Below are 12,328 nucleotides of genomic sequence, written 5' to 3'. Positions count from 1 at the left end.
TCCCTTGCCTTAGACAATTTCTCTTTATTATCTTTAACACTATCTAAGTCTTCTTTTAGATAACTAACCACTTGTAAAATCTCAGATTCATGGTTATTTTGGTTTCCAATTTCTCCCCTCATCATTCCTTGCTCAAAATCATGTTGTGTACCCCCTTCAGGTGATCCAATAGAAGTCTGTCTATTAGTATCTTCAATCATTCCTTAGTTTTATTTATGGTAGGTTTTTTTTGTAGGATACACAACAAAATAATACTCTCAGTTAGGACCCATAAAGGCCCGGTGCTATAAACCTACAACTCTGATACCACATGTAATGAACCTCCAAAACACACCCTTATTTTTTTCTTACTGATTAAATTAGAGTATTCAAACAATACTCCATAAGATTATTACTCAATACTGTGATACTAACTTATTTATTGACCAATATTTTCCTTCATAGTATTTGAACACAATTTAAATTTTAAGTTTTATCTCCAGCTAAGTTCACCTCATTACAATTCCATTTAAGTCTGCTCTTAACCTTGTCACAAGGTTTGATGTGGGGACTTTTAATCCACTACATCCTTCACTTACTATGTTTTACACATATAGTAGGCTTAAATATATTTTTTGTCAAAGGTAGAATTTTTATACAAAAATAAGCACCCCTTTAATGGATCAATGCAAGGTTTGATTCCTTAACTTGTTTTGTAAAAGTATTATTATAAAACTTATGGGTTTTCACCCTCCTCTTCGTTCCTTTATGATAAAGTTCTAAGTCACTTTACTTTAAATGTTATGCTAAGGTATATGGTGTGGTTTTTTATGTTCTATGTTTTAATCATTCAAAACTTATATGGTTTGATGCAGTACACCAATGACCACCATGGGATTCAATCTTTCGACCTTCTCACTACATTATAAATAATACATCAATGCACCAAAATTTGATACGCATACAAGTTTAAATTGCGGGGATTTCACTCTACAAATGGAGAACAAATATCATTTATTTGGACCCTGCTTATCCACATGGATCATTTCTATTGATCCACGCCAGTCTCTCCCCTCTTGGCCTCACATGACTTCACTTGGTAAAATGTGGAATTTATATTGATAACTATGATTTAATCATCTCAATCCAACGATGATCAATGTTAGGATTTAGGCTTTGGCCTTATCGACCTTCTCTCTGCTAGTTCATTCGATCATTCTCTTTTGGTTTCCTCATAGAGCTATGCTATGCTTTGCAACAGGGTTCTTTCAACTTGCCAATCTATACTAGGTTAGGAATAATTATAATTCTCATTCTCCTCTAGGATTAAGCCCTTCACCTTCAATGGAGTTACATTGCGTCTCATTGTGGTTTAGCAGGTACAAATAAAGTCATTTATTTCTTATAAGGTTTCTACATTTCTTCTACTATTTTCTCACATGGTTTAATTTAATATGTTCATGTGTCTACTTGGACTTGAAGGTTATGATATCAATACTCTTTTCGATCTCTATCACATGCGAGGATAATTCTTCAAATGTCTTGCCTTTTAATCAAACTTGTTATAGGAAGTTGTTTTCGTTCCTTTATTTTTCTAGGTAAAAACTTTGTTTTCCATTCTTTTCTGCAGATAATATATATATCTATATATATATATATATATATATATATATATATATATATATATATAGATATATATATATATATATATATATATATTATTAATTGGAGTTATTAATTAGAGATTAATTTATGGAGTTATTAATTGGAGATTCCCTAACCTCGCGTTTACATAGTACTTGTAATCATGTTGGTTATGGCATTGTTGGTTCTCTTTGTGAAGCCCTGAAGTTGGGTCAAGGGGAAGGAGATCAAGGTTGCCATAACCTCCAACACCAGTTCAGCCTCGAGTTGTAGTTGAGACACCAGAGATCATGTCTCATGAAGGAGAACCTACAAACATGACAGAATATGAGAAGACATTCACAGAGGCTTTCTTTGATATGGTAGAGATGATAAAGGTCCTCTATGAAGAGAGGGATACCGGGTTGCAAGGGAAAGTTCCAAACCTCCCAAAGGAGAAGGCTCTTCAGAAGGAGGTAATGGAAATTGATATAAACCTCCACCCTCTACACCATCTTCTTCATCTTCTTCTTCAAAAGCATATTCACCCTCTTCCACTAACACAACCCTTACTCATACTCATCACCATACTTCACAAGGAGCCAGTAAATCACCTTTTTTAAAACTTGATGTTAAATTTGAGATGCCCATGTATAATGGTGAAGTGAATGCATAGAAGTTTGATAATTGGATTCGTCAGTTGGAGGTCTATTTCATGATTCAAAACCTTCAAGAAGATGACATAAAGATTCGGTTAGCTTCCTTGAGAATGGAGGGTGCAACACTGCTATGGTGGGATCAAGGACCCAAGAGGAGATTAAAAGACACGATAAGATGTCAATTTCTTGGAATTATTTCATTGTTGCAATCAAAAGACAATTCTACCCTCTAGCTTACATGTAGAAAACCATCATGAATTGGTAGAACTTTAGACATCTTAAAGGTCAAAATGTGCAAGATTACAACCAATAATTCAGAAAAAGGTCTTTGATGTTAGGTGTAGATTCGCAATCACAAGACACATTGCTGAAGTACATAGGGGGTTTACACAGTTACCTTAGGCATACTATCTTAATTTTTAATCCCAATAATCTAGATGATGTGTGTGTGAAAGCCACTCATATTTAGGCAAGAGGGAAAAACACCCTAGAAGAAGGTAGTAAAAATCCATTTAAGCGTAAATGAAAGGAAAAGGCTTTCAAAGGGAAGCAAAGAAAAATGCGTGTATCAAAAAAGAAGGAGAGAAAGTTACATGCAAAGATTGTTCTACGGAGGGTCACGATGAATCTCATTGTTGGAAGCTTCATCCCAAAATGAGACCAAAGAGAAATAAGAACAAGGGAAAACAAAAGACAACTATAACCACTCAACATGATTTGGGTTTTGATTCGGGCGATGAAACTAAAATCACAGCCATGGGATTAAAAGGAAAAGAATCCATTGCTAGCACTAGTTCTTCAAACTCACAAAATGAAACTCGAAATGAAAAGAGGAGAATAAAACTTTTTCACATAAGGGTGATCTCAAAACACAAAAAGATTGATACACTTTTCGATAGTGTCTCTCAAGCCAATCTTATCTTTGAAAACAACATCAAAAGTTTAAACTTGGAAACCGTTCCACATCATAAACCATATCCACTTGGATGGGCATGTGACAATGCACAATTGCAGGTTACTAGAAAGTTTAAACTAAAATTCGCCATTACTATAAATTTCATAGATGAAGTGGAGCTTGATGTTGTGCCATTAGATATATGTGGAATAATTTTGGGCAATCCGTACCTTTATGACATAAAAGCTATCTTCCATAGACATGAAAACAAATATCATTTATTCAAATATGGAGTAGAATATATTGTGAGAGCTCATAGCAAGAAAATAAATCTTTCGCTTGTTAATGCAGGGCAGATGAAAATACTAGTGAATTCGAGCAAGAATTTTGTGCTTCTAATGATCAAACCCAAGAATGATGTTGATAATGAAGCTTTTAAAGGTTTTGATTCAAATTTGAAATCTGAATTGGTTGACGTAGTTAACCAATATGATGATATGTTTCAGGAACCAAAGGGATTACCTTCCAAGAGAGGAATCCAACATGAGATATAGTTGCAACAATATTGTCCTCTTCCTAACATTGGCATGTACAGGATGTTAGTGATGGAAAGCACATAAATTAAGAAGAAAACTCAAGAGTTGTTGAATAAAGAGATCATCAGACCATCTTCCTCGCCACGTGGTTCACTTATTGTCTTGATGCCAAAGAAGGATGTAACATGATGCATGTGTGTGGACTTCTGTGCATTGAAAAAATTTATGGTAAAGAACCGTTACCCACTGCATAGAATAGATGATTTACTTGATCAATTGAAAGATGCAAAGTATTTTACTAAGCTAGACTTAAGAAGTGGCTACCATCAAATTAGAATAGCCAAAGGAGACATTTGGAAGACAACATTAAAAAAGAAGAAGGATTGTTTGAATGGCTAGTTATGCCTTTTAGTTTATGTATTGCTCCTGCTACATTCATGCGTGTGATGAATGGTGTGTTGATGCCATTTCTTGAGAATTTGTCATAGACTACTTAGGTGACATCTTAATTTTTAGTAAATATTGTGATGAACATGTCATGCATGTAAGAAAAGTACTTGATGTCTTAAAAAAGGAACAATTGTATCTTAAGATGTGAAAGTACAAGTTTGGAAAAACTTCTTTAGTTTCCTTGGGTCATATTGTTGGAGGTGAGTTGAAAATAGATCCCTCCAAGGTTGATGTCTGTTAGGCCCCTATACTACTAGTGTAACCCCTTATTGTTATTAGTACAACCCCCTTATTATATTGTTGTACCCATGTAGTCCCCATATTGTTACTGTTGTGCCCCATAGAAGCCCACTATTGTTATTATTGTGCCCTTACATTATTATTGTTATGTCAGCTTTGATTATATTATGACCCCTTAGACTCCTATATATAGAAAGGAGGTCTTGTCATTTGTATCATTCAATAGTTGTTCATTTATGTAATGTAAAGGAGGTTGCCCACTTGAAGAGGCTGAATTCTAAGGCATTTATCTCTCTTTTCTATCTTTTTGTGAGCTGGTTTCATAACATTTGGTATCAGAGCTTTGGGATTCTAGGGTTTCACTGCTCCAAACAGGTCATCGTGGCATTTTCGCTATAACTTTTTTTTTGTGGCGTTTCAGAAGCAGAAAAAACCCATTTGAGACGAAAGCGCGCTAAACCTTGGGTCTGAATTTCAGATCTTGTCTCACTATATTTTCGGAGATATGATCTGAGGAATTTAGGGATTTTGCAAGTTCCAGAATTTCAACTAAAATAGGTCATCGTGGAATTTTCGCTATAACTCTTTCGATACGAAGTTTCAGAATCTAAACCAAAAACTCATTTGAGAATAAATCATTCTGAACCTTAGTTCCAAATTTTAGATCCTGTCTCACTATATTTTTGGAGATATAGTCTGAGGAATTTAGGGTTTTGGCAGATCCCAGAATTACATTCTAAATAGGTGACCTTGGGAAAAGCGTCATAGCTTTCTCTTTGAGCAACAAATTGAAATTTCGTAAGAAGTCGCAGAAAGAGGACATACTTTAGTTTCTTGTGTATATGTTTTAGATCCTAAGGTCAAAATAGTGATGCGTGGCACTTCCTACAAGTTTGCTCTTCTGAAAAGGTATATAATCAGGTCATCTTGGGAGATTGTGCATAACTCTTTCTTGGAGAATCTAAATTCGATCAGACTGGTGGCATTGGAAAGAGGATGTAGAGGGATACTGCAGGTCACAATGTCAGAACTGGAAGAGCCGAAATTACAGAGTTATAGTCATTTCAAGATCGAGCTCCTAAAATCAAGAAAATGCGATATGAGGAAGTTTGATGGCAAAGGATCTGGTAAATTGGATACTTCAAATGGAGCAATATTTTGATCTACATGGCGTACCACTATTACAAAAGGTATGTATTGCATCTTCATATTTAGAACCAGATCAATTTTTATGGTATAAAGGGCTTTGTTCTCGTAAACCACTTGTTACGTGGTCAATTTTCATGGAGGAAATGATAGCACATTATGAGGATACAAAGAGAAACTCCTTCTTTAGCCAATTGATAAATCTCAAACAAAAGGGTTCAATGGAAGAGCACATTGAGGACTTTCAAACATTGAATCGAAGGGTAAATTATATTCCAGAGAAGCAAAGGATTGATGTCTTCATAGGGACCTTAAAGGATAATGTTCAACATAAGGTTCGTTTTTGGGAACCTGTTTCATTGGAGGAGGCATTCGAGTTGGCAAGAAAATGGAAAGTGAAATTATGGAAACAATGAATTCTATCCCTCACAACTATAAACATGGAAGTGTTGTTTCTCCTAGCCTTCCAAAACCTACAAGGGTGACACCACAACAATTGGAAGAAAAAAGAGAAAAAGGGATTTGTTACAATTGTGATAGCAAATGCACTAAAGGTCGTAAGTGTGCTGAGAAGAAATTATTTTACATAGATTATCAAGAGGAGGAAGAAAAGGATTAAGAAACATCAAAAGAAGAGGATATACACCAAGAACCAACCCCAGAGAAAGAAGAAATGAATCTGACCATATCTTGTAAAGCATTGGCAAGAATTACCACTTCTCAAACTCTCAAGATAGAAGGACATATCAAGAAGAAAAAGGTTCAAGAAGTGAAAGATCACATCGAGAAAGAAGAAATGAATCCAACCATATCTTGTAATGCATTGGCCAGAATTACCACTCCTCAAACTATCAAGATAGAAGGACATATCAAGAGGCAAAATGCTCAAGAAGTGAAAGATCACACCGAGCATCAAGAAATGAATCCGACCATATCTTGTAAAGCATTGGAAGAAATTACCACTCTTCAAACTCTAAAGATAGAAGGACATATCAAGAAGAAAAAGGTTCAAGCAGTGAAATATCACATCGAGCAGCAACAACATGTTCTCCAACTTTTAAAGGATAATGCCACTTTGTTGCAGAATGAAATGAAAAAATAGGTAGATCAACATCGCAGTGAAAAATGTTTTGATGTAGGTGATTGGGTATTTTTATAGCTACATCTCAAGCAATCTATTTATGAGAAGGAAATGTTGGCAATACTACATGCACTTAAGAAATGGCGACCTTACCCAATGGGAAGACATTTCAAGGTAAAAATGGATCATGATAGTCTTAAATACCTTTTAGAACAAATATTATCTTTAGAAGAACATAAAAAATGGGTCACAAATATGTTGGGTTATGACTTTGACATCATCTATAGAAAAGGGAAGCAAAATTTTGTTGCAGATGCACTCTCAAGAAAGGATGAGGATGTGGAAGCATTGTTTTATGATATTTCTATTATCTAACCAGTTTGGATAAACGAAGTAAGGGATGAATGGAAGAAGGACGAAGAAGTGTGGCCACTCATTCAAAATTTGCAAAAGATCCCAATTCAAACAATATTTCCAGAACTTGAAGAGGAAGGAAAAATCATATTGGAACCTGGAGCAGTCACAAAAACAAGAACCCGACAGCTACGAAATCGATCAATTTCAGAGTATCTCATCAAGTGGAAGAACTTACCTACTGAAGATTCCACATGGGAGGACAAGAATTTTATACAGAAGCATCAAGAACTACTCAAGCGTTGAGGACAACACTTTTTGAAGGAGAGGGGCATGTTAGGCCCCTATACTACTAGTGTAACCCCTTATTGTTATTAGTACAACCCCCTTATTATATTGTTGTACCCATGTAGTTCCCATATTGTTACTATTGTGCCCCATAGAAGCCCACTATTGTTATTATTGTGCCCTTACATTATTATTGTTATGTCGGCTCTGATTATATTATGACCCCTTAGACTCCTATATATAGAAAGAAGGTCTTGTCATTTGTATCATTCAAGAACTGTTCATTTATGTAATGTAAAGGAGGTTGCCCCCTCGAAGAGGCTGAATTCTAAGGCATTTATCTCTCTTTTCTATCTTTTTGTGAGCTGGTTTCATAACAATGTCATTGTGAATTGGCCAAAGCCCAAGACATTAACTGAAGTAAGAAGTTTTTTGGAGCAACCCAATATTGGAGGAAATTCATTGCTAATTTTTATCTTATAGTGATAATAGAGAGGCCCAAGCCATTGGAAGCTGGACCAAGGAGACATAGCCCAGGAGGGGTGGAATCCTTTATTATGTTCCTATTGTAATATGTTTTTGATGATGTTCTGTACATGTTTATGCTGCTGTTCAGTCTCTTATTTATGTTTATTTTTTCATAAAATTAACATATAAAACTCATTTTTCACTTGTAAAAATTCATGAATCCTTAAGCACAATGAAATAATTTTGTTTCTAATCTAAGGAGGAGCTTAGCACAACAATCTAATATTCTAAATCAGATTAGTGAGACATCTCAAAGCTATGTGGTGCAATACCCAAAAATACCACATCAAACAACCGGGAGATGAGAATAAAATCCATGACAGTGAGATGACTACAATATTTCAAGTTACCAATATGTCCCACAAAGGTGATAGACATCCAACCGCATATGATTTGAGACACTATATTTACTTGGAAGATATACTTGAAATAGTTTTAAATTCTAAGTGTTTATGATTATGTGGTATATATTGTTGCTACAAGGTGATGAAATAATTATTGATTGGAGTAGATAAGTAAGGGTTGTAATTGTCTAAGTGCTAAGACTAGCTGAAGCACCCAAAAGAATATTGCTTTAGCAAAATATTAATTTATTGAACTATTTCCTAAAGTTAGACTTAGGAAAAATAAAAAATTTCTAAGCTAACTTATGATTTAATCTCATCCATTGATCACAATTTAATCTCAGACATTGAGAGGAAGATTAGGGTTGGGATTGAAATTATAAGATGAGATGGAGTGAGTTAGTGGCAAGTCAATTGAGCATTGGCAATGTGTATTATATCAACGAAGAGGAGATGAGGGTTTCAACTATTGAAAATGAAACAAGATGATGGAGCTTAGTGGAAAGGAGTCGCCTTCACTAAGTGGGCCCGCAGGCTATTTTTGGCGCAAAGTCTATTTTTAGACATATGGATCATGGTGAGTTGCAGGATGCTGTTTATGGATGATTGGTCATGTTGGGAAAAATATTTGGACTTCTATTTTTGGTTCACAGCGGAGTGATCAGAGTCTATTTTTAGACTGCCAGGCTAAAAATAGAAACAGTCAAATATTATTAGCCCTTAGTAATATTTGGACTCTAAACATTATCTTATTCTCTTGGAGCACTTCAGTTCGAGCTACGGATGTGGCACATGCAGCTGACAAAAGGAATCACGTGGTTTCTTATGTGTTAGTTGAGCTATTGCATGGAGGACTTTAGTTAGAAATCATGCATGTGAGTTCCGTGGAGTTGGATGTGGAGTTGATGGAGTTGTGTTCAGTTTGACTTAGTTGAACTAGTTGTATTTTAGTCTAACTAAAGAATACACTAGTGATGAGTTGTGTGAATTGATTGTTAATTAATTCACTAATTATTAACTCATAAAGAAACTAAAGAATGCATCAGTTAACTCAGTGCATGAACAGTTCAGTGGAGACAGGTGTTAGAGGTGAGTGAAAGGGCAAGACTGCTGTCAGTTGTGACTATAGTTGTGCATGAGATTTTGCACATGCATGGATTGAGTAATGCCAATGAGGATTGCGCAATGTGGGCCAATATCAAGGAAATTGTAGCTTGTGTCACGTGATTCTTATGTAGGATTGCGCAGTGGAGGCAGGCAAAGCAACGGAGGAGATTTGAACCTGTGACTTGTTCGGATTTGAGCTAGTTTTGTGTGTAACAGGTGGAGATAGTACTGAGTACTTGTGAGGAGTATTGTACTATGTATTGTTACATGTTCTCAATCATTATAATATACAGATAGTGTGGGTTTTCATCTTTAAGCTTTCCCCGGGTTACATACTGTGTTAATGTGTGCATGCGATTGATGTTTCATTGTTTTTGATGCTGCTAAATTGATGGTCAACGTAGAGGAGATTATGTATTGTGCATGTATTCCGCAATAGTGTATAATCAGGATAATCTCAGTGAATAAGTGTCATATTATTCAAAATTTCTACATCAACAAATCACACTAATTCAGGATCATAGAAGAAATCGAGTGAGGGATGAGCTCTTACAACCCAAATTTAGACATACCATTCACATGTGTGCAGAGGAGAGAGGATTTGCATTCACATGCGTGCACCGTTTAGCTGATCTACACAAGGATTTTACAATTCTAGTGTGGAGGCAGGGGGGTCAATTCATCTTGGAGGATTGATCAATTATACTTATGATAAAAAGGAAGTTTCTCCTTGTAATTCTGAGAAGAAAATCCTTTGCTGAAGAAGAATAATAAAAGACACACAATGTTGTAGGTTTTCCCTGGAGTTGGGGTTTCCTGGGTATATGTTGTGTTCTATGTGTTGATGTTTTTGTCTTCTAATTTGTTTTTCATTGTGCATGTTATGGTAGAAAAATTAGTGTATTTGTGATTTAACTTTTGAGAATATCATTTGTTTATGTTTATGAGTTCTTTACAGTTAGAAGTTGTAAATAATTTTACTGGGTTTTAAGGAAATCTAACAAGAATTTTTATTGATCATAATAATGAGTTTACCATGATTAATTTCTCTATGTATGAGACAAGTAAAAATACTTATGTCTTATTAAGTCTATATGACTAGGGATTTTTTTCATAAGTTCTAGGTAGAGTAGGACAATCTTTTGTTATTAGATTTGACTCAAGAGCAAGGCTTGCAAAGTATGTGCAAGAGAGGATGATGAAGAAAACTAATATAGAGTAGAGGCGTATGGAGTGTTAGATGAAAAATTATAGGAAGTTGACCATTTAGTGTTTGACTCACATGATTCTATGGTTCATGTTGTTGACGATGATTATATTCATGATATAGTGCTAGACATCCTAGATATAGTTATGGAAATTTCTTACTGTGGTTCTAAAGGCTTGGATATAGATTTTGATCTTGAGGATTCAAAGGTTGAATTAAATCAAGTTCAAGATCGCTCTTAGTTGGATATGTAATAAAATTTATTTTAAGTGGATACTTCATTTTAAACTACCAATTAATCTTAGAATTTGGTTCATCTATTGTACTTTGGCCCCAATTATATGAATTTATTTTTTAATCCTTGAATGGTCTTAAGTCTTGAAAACAATGAATATAGTTTGTGGATTACACTTAATTGATAATTATTTGACACAATATTACCCTAATTACTAGAAATTGTTTGAAATTATCCCCCAAATACCACATAATTGATTCCTATTTACCCCCACTTAGCCCAATTACATATAATTGAACATTATTTACCTTCTATGTGAGAACGACTTACTACTAATTGATGACTAATACTCCAAATTATATGAAATGTATTCTATTCACCCTTAATTTCCTTGAATTAGCCCCAATTGACCCTATTTTTTCCTAGTTGACTATCACTTAACATCCATTGACTTCTATTTTTTTCCACAAGTTTTTTTTTACAATTTGTATTTTTAAAAGAGAATGGAAATTACATTCTTCAAGTGCATGTAGCATAACACACATTTACATTTTTTAAGTATTCTCAAATATCCAACCATATGTAACTTGTTATGGGCCAAAAAAGAATTCAAAGAATCAAGGTTTGAAATGATCCTTAATCTTTCCTCCCCCACTCTCCCCGACTTTTTTTTTAAAAATTTAATCCACCCCCTTGATGAAGGATATATAACTACCTTCTACAAATCAACTTCTAAAGGCCCATTGTTCACTGGAAATGCTTTCTCCTGAAAAATGTGGTTGGGACAATTAACAATGCATGGAAAAGAGCCTACCCAGAGCTCCACCCTGCTCATTAGCCCTCGCCCAGTTCATGGCATATCATGATCTATCTAAATGAAAGGAACTAGTGAATGACCCTACCTTGATGAGCAAGAAACTGCTATACCTTAAAGGGGTATTGGAATATATCAAGCAAGTTGGTAACCCAAGTTATGCAAGAAAGAAAAATAAGAATCATTGAAGTAAAGGGTGCACCCAAGGGGTGGTAAAAATTAGTTGAGAAAATGGGTAACTAAGGTCCCACAATTGTTCCCTCTTCACATCATTACACTCAAGATGTTGGACCTCCATTAGCTAGTACCAAGACAATGGAATCTTCCATGATGTCCATCTTTCCATGTCCACTTTACTCACATGAACCTATTGATTGGTGGGTCAACCTAATAATTATTCCTCCCTTTAGGGTTAGAAGCACCTAAAATTGCATTGGGATAGCCCTCCCATACCGAAGTGGGGTAACCTATTTAAAAATCATTAGTTAGAGATAAATATGAAGGAAATTCTTGTGTGAAGTACTTTTGTGCCTTTAGCATTAGATATGGTCCATTATGGTTTCATTACCTAATGTTGATGATATCATTTTATTTTTAGGGCATGTCTTAGATGTTTCTTTCTAGGTACATTTGATGTCCCTTTAGGGATTTCTGGACACTTCTCCAACATCTTGATGAAGATGTCTTTCCTGACCTGAGAGCACTTATGGGCATTGAATCTACAATGTTGACCACACTAAGATGAACATTATAGGACTAGTATTGTATGATTCCTTCACACCTGTAGATGTTGAAATGATGCACAAAGAAGCTAGGATGTTGCTATTATTGATGATGTACTA

This window comes from Pinus tabuliformis, chromosome X, assembly GCF_031772625.1.
Source record: "Pinus tabuliformis cultivar Carrire ecotype Pingquan chromosome X, CPIR1, whole genome shotgun sequence".
NCBI classification, from domain to species: Eukaryota; Viridiplantae; Streptophyta; class Pinopsida; order Pinales; family Pinaceae; genus Pinus; species Pinus tabuliformis.
Note: the sequence above shows the minus strand (reverse complement) of the source record.